This window comes from Ranitomeya imitator, chromosome 4 (genome assembly GCF_032444005.1).
Source record: "Ranitomeya imitator isolate aRanImi1 chromosome 4, aRanImi1.pri, whole genome shotgun sequence".
NCBI classification, from domain to species: domain Eukaryota; kingdom Metazoa; phylum Chordata; class Amphibia; order Anura; family Dendrobatidae; genus Ranitomeya; species Ranitomeya imitator.
The window spans coordinates 154,851,078-154,871,360 of NC_091285.1; the positions used below are offsets into that span (position 1 = coordinate 154,851,078).

Genomic DNA, 20,283 nt, shown 5'->3' on the forward strand with positions numbered 1-20,283 from the left:
TGAAGCTTGAATCCCTGGTTTGGTGATGCTTTCGAAGCAGCTGGTCCCGGCTGTACCCAACGATCTTCTAGCTTAGGGAGACTTCGCTTCTCCCAGAAGGCACCTGGAATATGCAAATTAGCCTCCTGAAGCTTGAATCCCTGGTTTGGTGATGCTTTCGAAGCAGCTGGTCCCGGCTGTACCCAACGATCTTCTAGCTTAGGGAGACTTCGCTTCTCCCAGAAGGCACCTGGAATATGCAAATTAGCCTCCTGAAGCTTGAATCCCTGGTTTGGTGATGCTTTCGAAGCAGCTGGTCCCGGCTGTACCCAACGATCTTCTAGCTTAGGGAGACTTCGCTTCTCCCAGAAGGCACCTGGAATATGCAAATTAGCCTCCTGAAGCTTGAATCCCTGGTTTGGTGATGCTTTCGAAGCAGCTGGTCCCGGCTGTACCCAACGATCTTCTAGCTTAGGGAGACTTCGCTTCTCCCAGAAGGCACCTGGAATATGCAAATTAGCCTCCTGAAGCTTGAATCCCTGGTTTGGTGATGCTTTCGAAGCAGCTGGTCCCGGCTGTACCCAACGATCTTCTAGCTTAGGGAGACTTCGCTTCTCCCAGAAGGCACCTGGAATATGCAAATTAGCCTCCTGAAGCTTGAATCCCTGGTTTGGTGATGCTTTCGAAGCAGCTGGTCCCGGCTGTACCCAACGATCTTCTAGCTTAGGGAGACTTCGCTTCTCCCAGAAGGCACCTGGAATATGCAAATTAGCCTCCTGAAGCTTGAATCCCTGGTTTGGTGATGCTTTCGAAGCAGCTGGTCCCGGCTGTACCCAACGATCTTCTAGCTTAGGGAGACTTCGCTTCTCCCAGAAGGCACCTGGAATATGCAAATTAGCCTCCTGAAGCTTGAATCCCTGGTTTGGTGATGCTTTCGAAGCAGCTGGTCCCGGCTGTACCCAACGATCTTCTAGCTTAGGGAGACTTCGCTTCTCCCAGAAGGCACCTGGAATATGCAAATTAGCCTCCTGAAGCTTGAATCCCTGGTTTGGTGATGCTTTCGAAGCAGCTGGTCCCGGCTGTACCCAACGATCTTCTAGCTTAGGGAGACTTCGCTTCTCCCAGAAGGCACCTGGAATATGCAAATTAGCCTCCTGAAGCTTGAATCCCTGGTTTGGTGATGCTTTCGAAGCAGCTGGTCCCGGCTGTACCCAACGATCTTCTAGCTTAGGGAGACTTCGCTTCTCCCAGAAGGCACCTGGAATATGCAAATTAGCCTCCTGAAGCTTGAATCCCTGGTTTGGTGATGCTTTCGAAGCAGCTGGTCCCGGCTGTACCCAACGATCTTCTAGCTTAGGGAGACTTCGCTTCTCCCAGAAGGCACCTGGAATATGCAAATTAGCCTCCTGAAGCTTGAATCCCTGGTTTGGTGATGCTTTCGAAGCAGCTGGTCCCGGCTGTACCCAACGATCTTCTAGCTTAGGGAGACTTCGCTTCTCCCAGAAGGCACCTGGAATATGCAAATTAGCCTCCTGAAGCTTGAATCCCTGGTTTGGTGATGCTTTCGAAGCAGCTGGTCCCGGCTGTACCCAACGATCTTCTAGCTTAGGGAGACTTCGTACCGTACATGTAATACAGGTGGGGAGTAGCACAGTACATGTAGTACAGGTAGAGAGCAGTACTGCACATGTAATACAGGTGGGGAGTAGCACAGTACATGTAGTACAGGTAGAGAGCAGTACTGTACATGTAATACAGGTGGGGAGTAGCACAGTACATGTAGTACAGGTAGAGAGAAGCACAATACATGTATTGCAGGTAAAGAGCAGTACCGTACATGTAATACAGATGAAGAGCAGCATAGTACATATAGTACAGGTAGAGAGCAGTACTGTACATGTAATACAGGTGGGGAGTAGCACAGTACATGTAGTGCAAGTAGAGAGCAGTACTGCACATGTAATACAGGTGGAGAGTAGCACAGTATATGTAGTGCAGGTAGAGAGAAGCACAATACATGTATTACAGGTAAAGAGCAGTGCCGTACATGTAATGCAGGTGAAGAGCAGCACAGTACATGTAGTACAGGTAGAGAGAAGTACCGTACATGTAATACAGGTGGAGAGCAGCATAGTACATATAGTACAGGTAAAGAGCAGTACTGTACATGTAATACAGGTGGAGAGCAGCACAGTACAGGTAGAGAGCAGTACTGTACATGTAATACAGGTGGGGAGTAGCACAGTACATGTAGTACAGGTAGAGAGAAGCACAATACATGTATTGCAGGTAAAGAGCAGTACCGTACATGTAATACAGATGAAGAGCAGCATAGTACATATAGTACAGGTAGAGAGCAGTACTGCACATGTAATACAGGTGGAGAGTAGCACAGTATATGTAGTGCAGGTAGAGAGAAGCACAATACATGTATTGCAGGTAAAGAGCAGTGCCGTACATGTAATGCAGGTGAAGAGCAGCACAGTACATGTAGTACAGGTAGAGAGAAGTACCGTACATGTAATACAGGTGGAGAGCAGCATAGTACATATAGTACAGGTAAAGAGCAGTACTGTACATGTAATACAGGTGGAGAGCAGCACAGTACAGGTAGAGAGCAGTACTGTACATGTAATACAGGTGGGGAGTAGCACAGTACATGTAGTACAGGTAGAGAGCAGTACAGTACATGTAATACAGGTGAAGAGCAGCACAGTACATATAGTACAGGTAGAGAGCAGTACTATACATGTAATACAGGTGAAGAGCAGCACAGTACATGTAGTACAGGTAGAGAGCAGTACTGTACATGTAATACAGGTGAAGAGCAGCACAGTACATATAGTACAGGTAGAGAGCAGTACTGTACATGTAATACAGGTGGGGAGTAGCACAGTACATGTAGTACAGGTAGAGAGCAGTACTGTACATGTAATACAGGTGAAGAGCAGCACAGTACATGTAGTACAGGTAGAGAGCAGTACTGTACATGTAATACAGGTGGGGAGTAGCACAGTCCATGTAGTACAGGTAGAGAGCAGTACTGTACATGTAATACAGGTGGGGAGTAGCACAGTACATGTAGTAAAGGTAGAGAGCAGTACTGTACATGTAATACAGGTGAAGAGCAGCACAGTACATGTAGTACAGGTAGAGAGCAGTACTGTACATGTAATACAGGTGGGGAGTAGCACAGTACATGTAGTACAGGTAGAGAGCAGTACTGTACATGTAATACAGGTGGGGAGTAGCACAGTACATGTAGTACAGGTAGAGAGCAGTACTGTACATGTAATACAGGTGAAGAGCAGCACAGTACATATAGTACAGGTAGAGAGCAGTACTGTACATGTAATGCAGGTGAAGAGCAGCACAGTACATGTAGTACAGGTAGAGAGCAGTATTGTACATGTAATACAGGTGAAGAGCAGCACAGTACATATAGTACAGGTAGAGAGCAGTACTGTACATGTAATACAGGTGGGGAGTAGCACAGTACATGTAGTACAGGTAGAGAGCAGTATTGTACATGTAATACAGGTGAAGAGCAGCACAGTACATGTAGTACAGGTAGAGAGCAGTACTGTACATGTAATACAGGTGGGGAGTAGCACAGTACATGTAGTACAGGTAGGGAGCAGTACTGTACATGTAATACAGGTGGGGAGTAGCACAGTACATGTAGTACAGGTAGAGAGCAGTACTGTACATTTAATACAGGTGAAGAGCAGCACAGTACATGTAGTACAGGTAGAGAGCAGTACTGTACATGTAATACAGGTGGGGAGTAGCACAGTACATGTAGTACAGGTAGAGAGCAGTACTGTACATGTAATACAGGTGGGGAGTAGCACAGTACATGTAGTACAGGTAGAGAGCAGTACTGTACATGTAATACAGGTGAAGAGCAGCACAGTACATGTAGTACAGGTAGAGAGCAGTACTGTACATGTAATACAGGTGGGGAGTAGCACAGTACATATAGTACAGGTAGAGAGCAGTACTGTACATGTAATACAGGTGGGGAGTAGCACAGTACATGTAGTACAGGTAGAGAGCAGTACTGTACATGTAATACAGGTGAAGAGCAGCACAGTACATGTAGTACAGGTAGAGAGCAGTACTGTACATGTAATACAGGTGAAGAGCAGCACAGTACATGTAGTACAGGTAGAGAGCAGTACCGTACATGTAATACAGGTGGGGAGTAGCACAGTACATGTAGTACAGGTAGAGAGCAGTACTGTACATGTAATAGAGGTGGGGAGTAGCACAGTACATGTAGTACAGGTAGAGAGCAGTACTGTACATGTAATACAGGTGAAGAGCAGCACAGTACATGTAGTACAGGTAGAGAGCAGTACTGTACATGTAATACAGGTGAAGAGCAGCACAGTACATATAGTACAGGTAGAGAGCAGTACTGTACATGTAATACAGGTGGGGAGTAGCACAGTACATGTAGTACAGGTAGGGAGCAGTACTGTACATGTAATGCAGGTGAAGAGCAGCACAGTACATGTAGTACAGGTAGAGAGCAGTATTGTACATGTAATACAGGTGAAGAGCAGCACAGTACATATAGTACAGGTAGAGAGCAGTACTGTACATGTAATACAGGTGGGGAGTAGCACAGTACATGTAGTACAGGTAGAGAGCAGTATTGTACATGTAATACAGGTGAAGAGCAGCACAGTACATATAGTACAGGTAGAGAGCAGTACTGTACATGTAATACAGGTGGAGAGCAGCCCAGTACATATAGTACAGGTAGAGAGCAGTACTGTACATGTAATACAGGTGGAGAGCAGCACAGTACATGTAGTGCAGGTAGAGAGCAGTACTGTACATGTAATACAGGTGGGGAGTAGCACAGCACATGTAGTACAGGTAGAGAGCAGTATTGTACATGTAATACAGGTGAAGAGCAGCACAGTACATGTAGTACAGGTAGAGAGCAGTACTGTACATGTAATACAGGTGGAGAGCAGCATAGTACATATAGTACAGGTAAAGAGCAGTACTGTACATGTAATACAGGTGGAGAGCAGCACAGTACAGGTAGAGAGCAGTACTGTACATGTAAGACAGATGGGGAGTAGCATAGTATATCCAGTACAGGTAGTAGTGATGAGCGAGTATACTCGTTGCTCGGGTTATCCTGAGCACGCTGCTAGACATGCTGAATACATGTGAGGATTCCCTAGCAACCTGGCAACCCCCACATGTGTTCAGCCTGTCCAGCAGCCGTAAATCATGGAGCTGAGGCGACGAAACGTAGTAGATAGCAGTACTGTACATATAGTAAAGGTGGAGAGCAGCACAGTACATGTAGTACAGGAAGAGAGCTATGCAGCACATGTAGTACAGGTAGATAGCAGCACAGTGCATGTAGTACCGGTGGAGAGCGGTGCTGTACATTTAACAGAGGTGAAGAGCAGCACAGTCATATAGTACAGGTAGAGAGCAGTACTCTACATATAAACACATGGGGAGTAGCACATGACATTAGGTATTCATGATGCCTGTGAGTTTCGCTTAAATTTACCAATAACCTTAGTCACTAGTATCTATCTGCTACCCACACTGTCGTGGCCCCTGCCCCAATAATTACACATAAAACATTTGTTTGGATAAATTTGGCCACAGCAGCCATCTTTTATTAACATTTAAACATAACAGTTTGTTAACATTGAAACCCCAGGGAAGGCGGTCCTCGAAGCCCCAAGAGCTAACCAACTCGTATCCAATCTCCCCAATTTGGCCTCCAGGTCGTGTCCCTGCCCCCAGCCGCTAGGCACCAGCTCAGAGATGCTTAAAGACTCGCCCGGCCAATATCCGCCAAATCCCACGTCCCCAGTCTTCTCGACTATATAACCACCAATTCTCTAAGCCACACCAGGGGGAGCCCAGGATCTCACACATCCCCCCCCCTCCAAGCCGCCATTTCTTAGCACCACCAACTTCGAGGACCTCTTTCCCCCCCGCCACCAACACCAATGTCCTGACACCTCAGACATTTGTGTCCCGCCACACCAGCAGCCCTTTTTCGATACCCTCCTGCACCGCAAGACACCATAGGTCTAAACCGATAGCATTCAAGTGCACTCCATCTTTTCTCCAATATTCGCCCGTTCCTGACTCCAGATCCAAATGGCGAATCACAAGAGCCCCATCCCGTACCATTAAACGTGAAATTGCCCTATTAACCTTTATTCTGGCCTTGTTAATACCCTGCACTGACCGTGCTCCGAACCAAACTTTCCTAGGAACAATATCCGACCAGATTATTAATAAATGCGGGAACATGGCCCACAACCTTAAAACATCAAATTTGATGTCGTTGATCAGTTCTCTACAAGGGCGTTTACCAAGATCGTTGCCCCCCAAATGAATCACCAATAAATCCGGCACCCGGTCCAAACGCCCAAACTTATGAAATTCCGGCAAGAGCTGCTTCCAGTACATTCCACGTTTTCCAATCCAACGTATGGTCGCTGATGACTTCTCCACACCGAGCTGTCTCCCTTGAGGGCGAACGTCTGCTCGCACTGCTGCCCAAAATACAAACGAGTGGCCCATAATCCATGCAAGTAAAGGCCTTTTTCCTGCAAAGAAAAAACAACAAACCAAAACATAGTAATCGTAAAGCACGACCCTATTAAATCCTCACCCAACTCAAAAAACACCCTTCAGACCAAGGATGGACGAATATAAGACCTGAACCTCACGGATTCCTAACGGCCGATCCTCCGCACCACGTCCTCTCCCAAACCTCTTCTTGCCGCCTCCGTAGCTGCCCCTATCCTAAATGAGTGACCAGAAAAATTCTCTGCTGAAATACCTCCTTGCGTCAAACAGCGCTTAAATATAGTGACAAACTGATACCGAGATAAAAACGATCCATCTTCGTGCAACAACAATGGCTCATCATCCCAAACCTTCCCCTCTGAAAATTCCCGAAAACATAATACCGGGCACAATGGGGAACCCGGTACTTCAAATAGCTCAATTTTACACCCTTTTCCAGCCAAATCAGTTTTTGATTGACGCAGCCAAATAACCAGCTTATCCCCGTGCAAAACTACATCCCGACCCCGCAGCTCCCCTTTTTTATTCTTAGCTGGGCTGACCAACTCACGCAAACGAAACGCCCCAAAGAATGCCAAAGCAAATGCCACCTTAAACAAAACCACCTCCGGCTGATTAGCGCATACCCTTGGTAATTGTTCGCCCAACTGCAATAAAATCTCGTAGGACACAGGGCGTCGACCATCTAAGGTTTTCCAACCCTTACGCCAACCCTTCATCACCTGGAGGACCATAATTGATTTAGTGACGTCATGTAGCCCCCTGAATCTAAAACCAAATGCTAAACCAGCCAAAAATTGATTAACTTTAGATACTGACCAACCGAAATCCCATTTTTGACCTAAAAGCAACAGCAATTTCTCGTCGTCATGCATATCCGATCCCAGCGACAAGCCCCAATCCACCCAAGTATCCCAAGCCTTAACATAGTGCGACCAAGTTCCTGGCGCCAACGACCTAGACAGTAACCCTCTTACTGTCCCAACGGAAGCTTCCATAGTTCCTCCGGGCAGAACACCCGCACAAGATCCACTTGAGACATGCCATCTGGAACCCGATCCCACTGTGAATAAAAAATAGTGTCACCAGTCAATGATTCATTAGACGACCGAAATTCCGCAGTGACCCATAAGTTAAACCGTAGGCCCAACCAAACCATATGCTGCAAAACTCTTAGCAACGCTGAATCTGTGGATGATAGTGAATTTAGCGCTCTCACAGCGCCTTCCGATTCACAACCGAAACAAATCTTCATGTTACAGACCTCTGATCCCCATAAGGATAAAGCAACAGCAATGGGAAAAACCGCACACAGCAATCGATTTGCAGATAAACCGTTGTCCACCCATGAAGGCGGCCACCGACACGCTAGCCAATTCTCTCGAAAGACCAAACAAAAACCTTGCTCGTCCACCGGGCCGATCGTAAAACCCAAATCTTCCGCAGGCACCACCGGTGCAATCCACAGTGACTTCCCGTTATACGAATCCAGGAAAAGCATCCATACTTTCAACTCATCCTTTAAGGCCTTTCGAAGCCTGATAAAATGAGACGGGGACCGAACTCCTACAGTAGCCAAAGACAACCTGCGACAAAACGCCCTACCCATTGGCATGATACGGCATGCAAAATTCAACTTCCCCAACAATGATTGCACCACATGCAACGTCACCTTTTTTGACTCATACACTCTCCTCACGTCCAATCTCATGCTCACGAGTTTATCCATAGGTAAGCGGCATTCCATTGCCACCGTATCTATCTCGATGCCTAAAAAACTCAAATATGTTACCGGACCTACCGTCTTGTCAGCGGCTAACGGAACGCCGAACCTGCTTGACACACTCTCCATAGAGTGAAGCAAAATTGAACAGTCAGCGGAATGCGCTGGACCCACAAACAGAAAATCATCCAGATAATGGATGCAAGATCGGAGCCCGGATACATCTTTTACTGTCCACTCCAAGAACGTACTGAACAGTTCAAAATATGCACATGACAGGGAACAACCCATCGGCAAACAACGATCCACGTAAAAACCACCATTCCAAAAACACCCCAACAAATGTAAACTATCCGGATTGACAGGAAGCAAACGAAACGCGGCCTCAATATCGGTTTTTGCCAACAAAGCCCCCTGTCCACTACGTCTAACCCACTCCATAGCTGTGTCAAACGACGTATAAAGAACCGAGCACAACTGTGGATCAATGCCGTCGTTCACTGACAAACCTTTTGGGAACGAAAGATGATGGATTAACCTAAATTTGTTAGCCTCCTTTTTGGGTACCACCCCCAAAGGAGAAACTCTCAATCCCTCCTGTTATGAAAGGTAATTCAGTACCACAATGGACATAGAGGTCAGCGCACATACAGTGACCTAGCAATAACCCAAAAAACAAGAACGAGCTCTGAGACGTGGGAACTCTGTTGACCGCAATCCCTAATCCTCTCCAACACACTAAAGGCAGCCGTGGATTGCGCCTAACGCTCCCTATGCAACTCGGCACGGCCTGAGAAACTAGCTAGCCTGAAGATAGAAAATAAGCCTACCTTGCCTCAGAGAAATACCCCAAAGGAAAAGGCAGCCCCCACATATAATGACTGTGAATTAAGATGAAAAGACAAACGTAGAGATGAAATAGATTTAGCAGAGTGAGGCCCAACTTTCTGAACAGAGCGAGGATAGGAAAGGTAACTTTGCGGTCAACACAAAATCCTACAAAAACCACGCAAAGGGGGCAAAAATACCCTCCGTACCGAACTAACGGCACGGAGGTACACCCTCTGCGTCCCAGAGCTTTCAGCAAGCAGTAAAAAACAAATTGACAAGCTGGACAGAAAAAAACAGCAAACAAATAGCAAAGAGGAACTTAGCTATGCAGAGCAGCAGGCCACAGGAACGATCCAGGAGGAAACAGGTCCAATACTAGAACATTGACTGGAAGCCAGGATCAAAGCACTAGGTGGAGTTAAATAGAGCAGCACCTAACGACTTCACCACATCACCTGAGGAAGGAAACTCAGAAGCCGCAGTACCACTTTCCTCCACCAACGGAAGCTCACAGAGAGAACCAGCCGAAGTACCACTTGTGACCACAGGAGGGAGCTCTGCCACAGAATTCACAACAGTACCCCCCCCTTGAGGAGGGATCACCGAACCCTCACCAGAGCTCCCAGGACGACCAGGATGAGCCATATGAAAGGCACAAACAAGATTGGGAGCATGGACATCAGAGGCAAAGACCCAGGAATTATCTTCCTGAGCATAACCCTTCCACTTAACCAGATACTGGAGTTTCCGCGTTGAAACATGAGAATCCAAAATCTTCTCCACAATATACTCCAACTCCCCCTCCACCAAAACCGGGGCAGGAGGATTAACAGATGGAACCATAGGTGCCACATATCTCCGCAACAATGACCTATGGAATACGTTATGTATGGAAAAAGAATCTGGAAGGGTCAGACGAAAAGACACAGGATTAAGAACCTCAGAAATCCTATACGGACCAATAAATCGAGGTTTAAAATTAGGAGAGGAAACCTTCATAGGAATATGACGAGAAGATAACCAAACCAAGTCCCCAACCCGAAGTCGGGGACCCACACAGCGTCTGCGATTAGCGAAACGTTGAGCCTTCTCCTGGGACAAAGTCAAATTGTCCACCACATGAGTCCAAATCTGCTGCAACCTGTCCACCACAGTATCCACACCAGGACAGTCCGAAGACTCAACCTGTCCTGAAGAGAAACGAGGATGGAACCCAGAGTTGCAGAAAAACGGTGAAACCAAGGTAGCCGAGCTGGCCCGATTATTAAGGGCGAACTCAGCCAAAGGCAAAAAGGACACCCAGTCATCCTGATCGGCAGAAACAAAGCATCTCAGATATGTTTCCAAGGTCTGATTGGTTCGTTCGGTCTGGCCATTAGTCTGAGGATGGAAAGCCGAGGAAAAAGACAAGTCAATGCCCATCCTACCACAAAAGGCTCGCCAAAACCTCGAAACAAACTGGGAACCTCTGTCAGAAACGATATTCTCTGGAATGCCATGTAAACGAACCACATGCTGGAAAAACAATGGCACCAAATCAGAGGAGGAAGGCAATTTAGACAAGGGTACCAAATGGACCATCTTAGAGAAGCGATCACAGACCACCCAAATGACTGACATCTTTTGAGAGACGGGAAGATCTGAAATAAAATCCATAGAGATATGTGTCCAAGGCCTCTTCGGGACCGGCAAGGGCAAAAGCAACCCACTGGCACGAGAACAGCAGGGCTTAGCCCGAGCACAAATCCCACAGGACTGCACAAAAGTACGCACATCCCGCGACAGAGATGGCCACCAAAAGGATCTAGCCACTAACTCTCTGGTACCAAAGATTCCAGGATGACCAGCCAACACCGAACAATGAACCTCAGAGATAACTTTATTCGTCCACCTATCAGGGACAAACAGTTTCTCCGCTGGGCAACGATTAGGTTTATTAGCCTGAAATTTTTTCAGCACCCGCCGCAAATCAGGGAAGATGGCAGACACAATTACTCCCTCTTTGAGGATACCCGCCGGCTCAGATACACCCGGAGAGTCGGGCACAAAACTCCTAGACAGAGCATCCGCCTTCACATTTTTAGAGCCCGGAAGGTATGAAATTACAAAGTCAAAACGGGCAAAAAACAACGACCAACGAGCTTGTCTAGGATTCAACCGCTTGGCGGACTCGAGATAAGTCAAGTTCTTACGATCAGTCAAGACCACCACGCGATGCTTAGCTCCTTCAAGCCAATGACGCCACTCCTCGAATGCCCACTTCATGGCCAGCAACTCTCGATTGCCCACATCATAATTTCGCTCAGCAGGCGAAAACTTCCTGGAAAAGAAGGCGCATGGTTTCATCACCGAGCAATCAAAACTTCTCTGCAACAAAACAGCCCCTGCTCCAATCTCAGAAGCATCAACCTCGACCTGGAACGGAAGCGAAACATCTGGTTGACACAACACAGGGGCAGAAGAAAAACGATGCTTCAACTCTTGAAAAGCTTCCACCGCAGCAGAAGACCAATTGACCAAATCAGCACCTTTCTTGGTCAAATCGGTCAATGGTTTAGCAATACTTGAAAAATTGCAGATGAAGCGACGATAAAAATTAGCAAAGCCCAGGAACTTTTGCAGACTTTTCAGAGATGTCGGCTGAGTCCAATTATGGATGGCTTGGACCTTAACAGGGTCCATCTCGATAGTAGAAGGGGAAAAGATGAACCCCAAAAATGAAACCTTCTGAACACCAAAGAGACACTTTGATCCCTTCACAAACAAAGAATTAGCACGCAGGACCTGAAACACCGTTCTGACCTGCTTCACATGAGACTCCCAATCATCCGAGAAGATCAAAATGTCATCTAAGTACACAATCAGGAATTTATCCAGGTACTCTCGGAAGATGTCATGCATAAAGGACTGAAACACTGATGGAGCATTGGCAAGTCTGAATGGCATTACTAGATACCCAAAATGGCCCTCGGCCGTATTAAATGCAGTTTTCCCACTCATCGCCTCGCTTAATACGCACAAGATTATACGCACCACGAAGATCTATCTTGGTGAACCAACTAGCCCCCTTAATCCGAGCAAACAAATCAGATAACAATGGCAAGGGGTACTGAAATGTAACCGTGATCTTATTTAGAAGGCGGTAATCTATACAAGGTCTCAGTGAACCATCCTTCTTGGCTACAAAAAATAACCCTGCTCCTAATGGCGACGATGACGGGCGAATATGCCCCTTCTCCAAAGACTCCTTCACATAACTCCGCATAGCGGCTTGCTCAGGCACAGATAAATTAAACAGTCCACCTTTTGGGAATTTACTACCAGGAATCAAATCGATAGCACAATCACAATCCCTATGCGGAGGTAGGGTATCGGACTTGGGCTCATCAAATAAATCCCGGTAATCAGACAAGAACTCAGGAACCTCAGAAGGGGTGGATGACGAAATAGTCAGAAATGGGACATCACCATGTACCCCCTGACAACCCCAGCTGGACACAGACATGGATTTCCAATCTAATACTGGATTATGGACTTGTAGCCATGGCAACCCCAACACGACCACATCATGCAGATTATGCAACACCAGAAAGCGAATAACCTCCTGATGTGCAGGAGCCATGCACATGGTCAGCTGGGTCCAGTACTGAGGCTTATTCTTGGCCAAAGGCGTAGCATCAATTCCTCTCAATGGAATAGGACACTGCAAGGGCTCCAAGAAAAACCCACAACGCCTAGCATACTCCAAGTCCATCAAATTCAGAGCAGCGCCTGAGTCCACAAATGCCATGACAGAATACGATGACAAAGAGCAGATCAAGGTAACAGACAGAAGAAATTTTGACTGTACCGTACCAATGGTGGCAGACCTAGCGAACCGCTTAGTGCGCTTAGGACAATCAGAGATAGCATGAGTGGAATCACCACAGTAGAAACACAGCCCATTCAGACGTCTGTGTTCTTGCCGTTCAACTCTGGTCAAAGTCCTATCGCACTGCATAGGCTCAGGTTTAAGCTCAGGTAATACCGCCAAATGGTGCACAGATATACGCTCGCGCAAGCGTCGACCGGTCTGAATGGCCAAAGACATAGACTCATTCAGACCAGCAGGCATAGGAAATCCCACCATGACATCCTTAAGGGCTTCAGAGAGACCTTTTCTGAAAATAGCTGCGAGCGCACCTTCATTCCACTGAGTGAGTACGGACCACTTTCTAAATTTCTGACAATATACCTCTATTTCATCCTGACCCTGACACAGAGCCAGCAAATTCCTCTCTGCCTGATCCACAGAACTAGGCTCATCGTACAGTAATCCGAGCGCCAGGAAAAATGCATCGATATTACTTAATGCAGGATCTCCTGACGCAAGAGAAAATGCCCAGTCCTGAGGGTCGCCACGCAAAAAAGAAATAACGATCCTAACTTGTTGAACTGGGTCACCAGAGGAGCGAGGTTTCAAAGCCAGAAATAGTTTACAATTATTTTTGAAACTCAGAAATTTAGTTCTATCTCAAAAAACCAAATCAGGAATAGGAATTCTCGGTTCTAACATAGAATTCTGAACCACAAAGTCTTGAATACTTTGTACTCTTGCCGTGAGCTGATCCACACATGAAGACAGACCTTTAATGTCCATTGCTACACCTGTGTCCTGAACCACCCAAATGTCTAGGGGAAAAAAAAGGCAAAACACAGTGCAAAGAAAAAAAAATGGTCTCAGAACTTCTTTTTTCCCTCTATTGGGAATCATTAGTACTTTTGGCTTCCATTACTGTTATGAAAGGTAATTCAGTACCACAATGTACATAGAGGTCAGCGCACATACAGTGACCTGGCAATAACCCAAAAAACAAGAACGAGCTCTGAGACGTGGGAACTCTGTTGACCGCAATCCCTAATCCTCTCCAACACACTAAAGGCAGCCGTGGATTGCGCCTAACGCTCCCTATGCAACTCGGCACGGCCTGAGAAACTAGCTAGCCTGAAGATAGAAAATAAGCCTACCTTGCCTCAGAGAAATACCCCAAAGGAAAAGGCAGCCCCCACATATAATGACTGTGAGTTAAGATGAAAAGACAAACGTAGAGATGAAATAGATTTAGCAAAGTGAGGCCCAACTTTCTGAACAGAGCGAGGATAGGATAGGTAACTTTGCGGTCAACACAAAAAACCTACAAAAACCACGCAAAGGGGGCAAAAAGACCCTCCGTAAAGAACTAACGGCACGGAGGTACACCCTCTGCGTCCCAGAGCTTCCAGCAAGCAGTAAAAAACAAATTGACAAGCTGGACAGAAAAAAACAGCAAACAAATAGCAAAGAGGAACTTAGCTATGCAGAGCAGCAGGCCACAGGAATGATCCAGGAGGAAACAGGTCCAATACTAGAACATTGACTAGAAGCCAGGATCAAAGCACTAGGTGGAGTTAAATAGAGCAGCACCTAACGACTTCACCACATCACCTGAGGAAGGAAATTCAGAAGCCGCAGTACCACTTTCCTCCACCAACGGAAGCTCACAGAGAGAACCAGCCGAAGTACCACTTGTGACCACAGGAGGGAGCTCTGCCACAGAATTAACAACACCCTCCATAGGGAGAGACTGAAAAGGGCCAGCCATTCTACCAAGTGACACCTCCTTATTCAATTTCTCCGTGACCACTTCAGGAAAATCATAGGCCGACTTCAAATTCTTTTTGGACCACTGCACCTTAACGTCCACAAAAGGTATTGAAAAACCATTCCTAAAACCATTTCTCAAAGTGGACGCTGCCTTTTCATCAGGCTATCTACTTAGGAACCGCTCCATCTCTGCCAGCCGCACTGGAGTCACCCCTTTTGTCAAATCCATCTGACCCTTTTTGCTTCCCTCCCCTAAAACATCTTGCTGCCCCATGGGTTCCTCCGCATGATGAACATTCGTGCTTAAACTTACACTTTGCCCCAAACCTGCATGTCCCCTCGTTGAAGGCAAAACACAGTCCCTTTTGCATGACCACCGAGTGCCCTGACTGTCCTGAACCCCCGGTGCCCCCGAGAAATGACTGAGAACCCTGATTCGGCCTGACCGGTGCTGTCACTCTCATCCACAAGGAAATATCCTTGTGATCCCACCTAATATTTTGACGCACCACTTTACGTTGACGGAACTGTTCATCGTATCTAATCCACCCTTGACCCCCATAGACCCTGTACGCCTCCCCAATGATATCTAAATAGCAAAACAAGGGGGCACAAGTTTCTGGCGATTTCTCCCCTATGACACTAGCAAAAATCGCAAAAGCCTGTAACCAGTTAGAAAAGGTACGAGGGATTAATCTAAACCTTCTCCTCTCCTCGTCCTCTTTTTTGGAATCATCCCTACGGGCTTTATCTAAATTGAAGCGCTCTAAAGGGAGCAGTGAAAATATTTCAACATACTCCCCTTTCCAAATTCTCTATTTCACCTCAGGTTTCAAATGCGCACCCAAAGGCCCCTCAAAACACACGTACACTTCCCCCCTAGCCGAATCATCAACCCGGACCGATTCATCCTTTTCTTTAGTCCCACTTTCCGCTGTCGTCGAGCCTCCCTGCTGAACTACCTCGCAACTACCAACTGATGTCAACCCAGGTGCCAATGGAGCCCCTTGCGAAATACTGGATCCTGGCCCGCCAGAGTCGCCAACTCCTTCCGCCCCCAGGACCCCCCTCTCCCGAACATTCCCCAACCATGCTGATAACGGCGATGGTTCCATCTGCCTACCCCTTGTCTCCCACATTTGGAACAAATCTTTTAACCCTTGCATTAAAATACCCGCGCCAACACTAACCCCCCCTACAGAAACCTCCCCTCTACATAAATCAACACTAGGAGCTAGTGATGGCAATAAAGAAGATAAAACGGCACTCTCACCTGGCTGACTAGGCGCTGTGATCCCAGCAGCCGCTGATCCCGGGTCCAGATGTGCTCCTACAGTCCGCGCCCCTCCATGTCCGTGCGGGCTTGATGATCCACGAACTTCCATAGGCCAGTCCTGAGATGTCGCTGCGGTGATAGGACCCACAGGGTGGTCTCGATCCACGGATGCTGCCCGCGATGATTCAAGGCGCGCAGCGGGAGGCTCCGCCAACCTGCCCCCGCTAGCTGCCACAGCCCCCCCATATACTAATGCCCCCGGCCCCTCCGTAGCTCCTGTCTGAACCCCCCTCTGGTTATAATCCCATGCATTTACATTATCTGCAGTGCCTCCAGCACTGAAACAGTTACTAGCAGCAGCAGTCAGCGAGTGGGCGGGGCTAAACCGGCGCCCATCACTGACTGCTCTGCGCTCAGGGGCCTGTGCTGCTGCCGCCTGAGAGTCCCTCATATCGCGCTGAGCGGCGGCCCAGATGGATGGGCTCGCCGCCGCTCCTGCGCCTGGCTCCTGCCCACCGGCCGTTACCGGTGAGTATGCTGACCTCCCGCGCCGCGCCGCCGTTTGAGGCGCCCGCCGTACAGGCCCCCGCCCGCTCCTCTGCGTTACTTGCCGCCGCTGAGCCGGGCCCGTTCCAGGCTGGGCACCGGCTGCTCCTCTCCCTGGCTCCGGCAGCGCTGACGATCTGTCTGGTGAAGGGGAGGCCGACACCTCCCCCCGCTGCAGGCCCCGCCGACTGGTGGGATTCCTCCCGGCTCCCTGGCAGCGCCCGCCAGAGCCGCGGTCTGCTGCTGGAATCGGAGGGTCCCCTGAGGGGCTCCTCATACGGCGTCGGGCCCTGGGGGTGACCTCGGGGCTCAGGCGCTCCGGAGGCCGAGACCTCCGAGGCCGGCGGCCCTCAGTCAGTAAATTAGCTGACCCGGATCCCCCTTCAGGAAGCAGGCCCTGCAGTGACGCCTGCAGCCAGCCTGCGCCCCTGGTTCTAGCTGTATCACGGAGATGCTGAAGAATTGCCTCAACCTCCATTATCTCTCTCCCACAGAGCTTGCTATCTAATCAGAGGGGCACCAAAATGGTTGCTCCTCTAAGATGGGTGCCCCCTTTTATAGTCAATTCCCCCTTATCGCCCCCACCTTCTTGCCTACCTTGCCCTCAGCCAATCCGTAATCCCCAATTCAAATATTCCCCTCACCTCACTCCATATTATCGCCCCCACCTTTCCGCTCACCCCCTATAGGCCCATTCAACTCTGTCATGTCGTCCTCCCTCAAAGGCCTGCGGCCTAGTCCGTCCTCACTGTACATGTAGTACAGGTAGAGAGGAGAGCAGCACAGTACATGTGATACAGGTGGGGAGTAGTACAGTACATGTGATGCAGGTGGGGAGTAGCATGGTACATGTAGTACAGGTAGAAAGCAGTACTGTACATGTATCAGAAGTGGAGAGCAGCACAGTACATGTAGTACAGGTAGAGATAAGTACTGTACATACAATCATTTGGAGAGCAGCACAGTACATGTAGTACAGGTAGTGAGTAATACTGTACATGTAGTACAGGTAAAGAGCAGTAATGTACATGTAGTACAGTTGAAAAGCAGCACAATACATGCATACATTTCAGAAAAATATTCTTTTATTAATTAAATACATCTACAGTAAGCTGCACACACACTGTACTAATTGTATTTCTATGCGTATGTAAGCACTGAACGCATACCGTGATCTCCGATGGAGAAGCAAGGATGTGCCAGGAGGGTGAGTATGCTATATTCACCTGTCCCCGTTCCACCGCTGTGCGCCGCTCTGTCTTCCGCGTCCTCTGCCTGTGACGTTAAGGTCAGAGGGCGCGATGACATGGTTAGTGCACGCCCTCTGACTGAACAGTCACAGCCAGAGGACCTGGAAGATAGAGCGGCGCGCAGAGGTGGAACGGGGACAGGTGAACATAGCAAGTGCTGGGACCTGAGCCAGCAGCGACTCCGGCACCTGACCCCATAGCGCGCAGGTGTCCCCGCTTGCTCAGGCAACCGGCACTCGGCACCCAGCAACAATAGGTGAGTATGTCTTTTTTTTTTCAATCGCAGCATCATATGGGGCATATTATGCTATGGAGCATCTTATGGGGCCATCAACCTTTATGGAGCAGCATACGGGGCATATGGATAGGAGCAGCACATGACAGGATGGGGACACAGGATGGGAGCATCACATGACAGAATGGAGGCGCAGGATGGGAGCACCACATGACAGGATTGGGGTGCAGGATGGGAGCACCTGGAAGGATGAGGGCTTGGGAAGAGAGTAGCACATGAGAAGATGGAGGCACACAAAACAGGATGAGGGCACAGGATGGGAGCTGCACATGACAGGATGGGGGCGCAGGGTGGAAGCAGCACATACCAGGATGGAGACCATATACCAATATAAATGCTCGCCACCCGGGCGTAGAACGGGTTCAATAGCTAGTATATATATACCTCTTGAAGATCATCAAGAGAATGCCAAGAGTGTGCAAAGCAGTCATCAAAGCAAAAGGTGGCTACTTTGAAGAACCTAGAATATAAGACATAATTTCAGTTGTTTCACAATTTCACACAGGACAATGACCCCAAACATATCTCCAGGCTGTGTAAGGGCTATTTTACCAAGAAGGAAAGAAGGAGAGTGATGGATTGCTACGCCAGATGACCTGGCCTCCACAGTCACCAGACCTGAACCCAATCGAGATGGTTTGGGGTGAGCTGGACGGCAGAGTGAAGGCAAAAGGGCCAACAAGTGCTAAGCATCTCTGGGAACTCCTTCAAGATTGTTGGAAGACCATTTCCGGTGACTACCTCTTGAAGCTCATCAAGAGAATGCCAAGAGTGTGCAAAGCAGTCATCAAAGCAAAAGATGGCTACTTTGAAGAACCTAGAATATAAGACATCATTTCAGTTGTTTCACACTTTTTTGTTAAGTATATAATTCCACATGTGTTAATTCATAGTTTTGATGCCTTCAGTGTGAATGTACAATTTTCATAGTCATGAAAATACATAAAAATCTTTAAATGAGTAGGTGTCCAAACTTTTGGTCTGTACTGTGTGTATATATATATATATATATTTTTTTTATTTTTTTTTTTCTATATGTAATCACTATGTAATCGATCTCTTCTATCCTGTTGGCTCCTGCTGTGATTTTACTGTACATGGCAGATGAATTGCCGGCTTTTTAAAGGACATCGGTGTGTAAAAATTGGACAGCACGCGTATGGTCTGAGTGCAGTGGGATTTTTTTCATTCATCTGATCGTGATCTACAGGTATGGTTCTACAGGAAGTAGTTTTTTTTTTCTCTGGGGGCACTAAACTTTTTTAGTATGCACAAAGAGACACAAGTTAGCCCAAATAACACATGAAATAAACCACAACAAAAACGCACCAAAACATGAATTTTGCCGCAACTTTTTCCTGCCAAGAAATCAGGTTTTGCTGCAGAAAAAAAACGCTGCAAAAATGCCCAGTGTGTACGTAGCCTAAAAAGTACAATGATGAACAACCAAAAGGCACTTGCTGGCCTCATAGACATCAACAATGTTTGATAAAAAAATCAATATTAAGACTGTAGGTAAATTGAAGATGTCCCCAGGACTGTATTTATGAACAATGCCCTTACTTGACTGTTATCAAAATCTTGAAGTTCACATTCTTCCATAGTCAACTTAATGGCTTCAATATTAGTGCAACAGTACCCTCTAGAGGCCATCTGGAGTAACTGCAATACTGTGAATTCTAAGAGGAAAATATATATAAGAAATTAAATCGAACACTGAAGATAAAAACGTGGCTTTATTCCATTGATACCAAAATCAGAATTGCTCCTGTGCGTCATAGTTTACTGCTTGAAGTGGTTCCAAGCATCTAATCCACATGTCCTAACCTCTTTCCTAATCTGCTGCAGGTCTGATACTTCAAACGTTTAATGTATTGTTTTTAACATATGCATATGTTCTTGCAGTTGCTACATTTCTCAAATTTCACAATATTTAAAGGGAATATGTAATCAAAAAGTGTTTTTCAATTCTTGAAAAAATGTAAAATATTATTATTTTTTCTATTGGAGTAAATTATGAAAAATAATAAAAAAAAAGTTTTGGTATTTTACATTTTTAAACACCAGGGGGAGCAGCTGCTGAGGTTTGCCATGTAGTGCTAACTCGCATTACGACTGCTGTAAATGTGGGCGGGATCTGCTCTCGGGTGTCACTCCTCCCCTTCTGGG

At 47.3% G+C, this 20,283-nt stretch overlaps 1 long non-coding RNA gene across 1 annotated transcript in view; it reads left to right on the forward strand.

Moving 5' to 3' along the window:
- LOC138673992 (uncharacterized) overlaps positions 1-18,985 on the forward strand; it is a 34,799-nt gene extending 15,814 nt beyond the window's left edge. The window contains exon 3 of the long non-coding RNA XR_011320413.1: positions 18,620-18,985. This is a non-coding gene — a long non-coding RNA (uncharacterized lncRNA). The remainder of the gene's footprint in view (positions 1-18,619) is intronic.
- Positions 18,986-20,283: the final 1,298 nt, after the last annotated feature.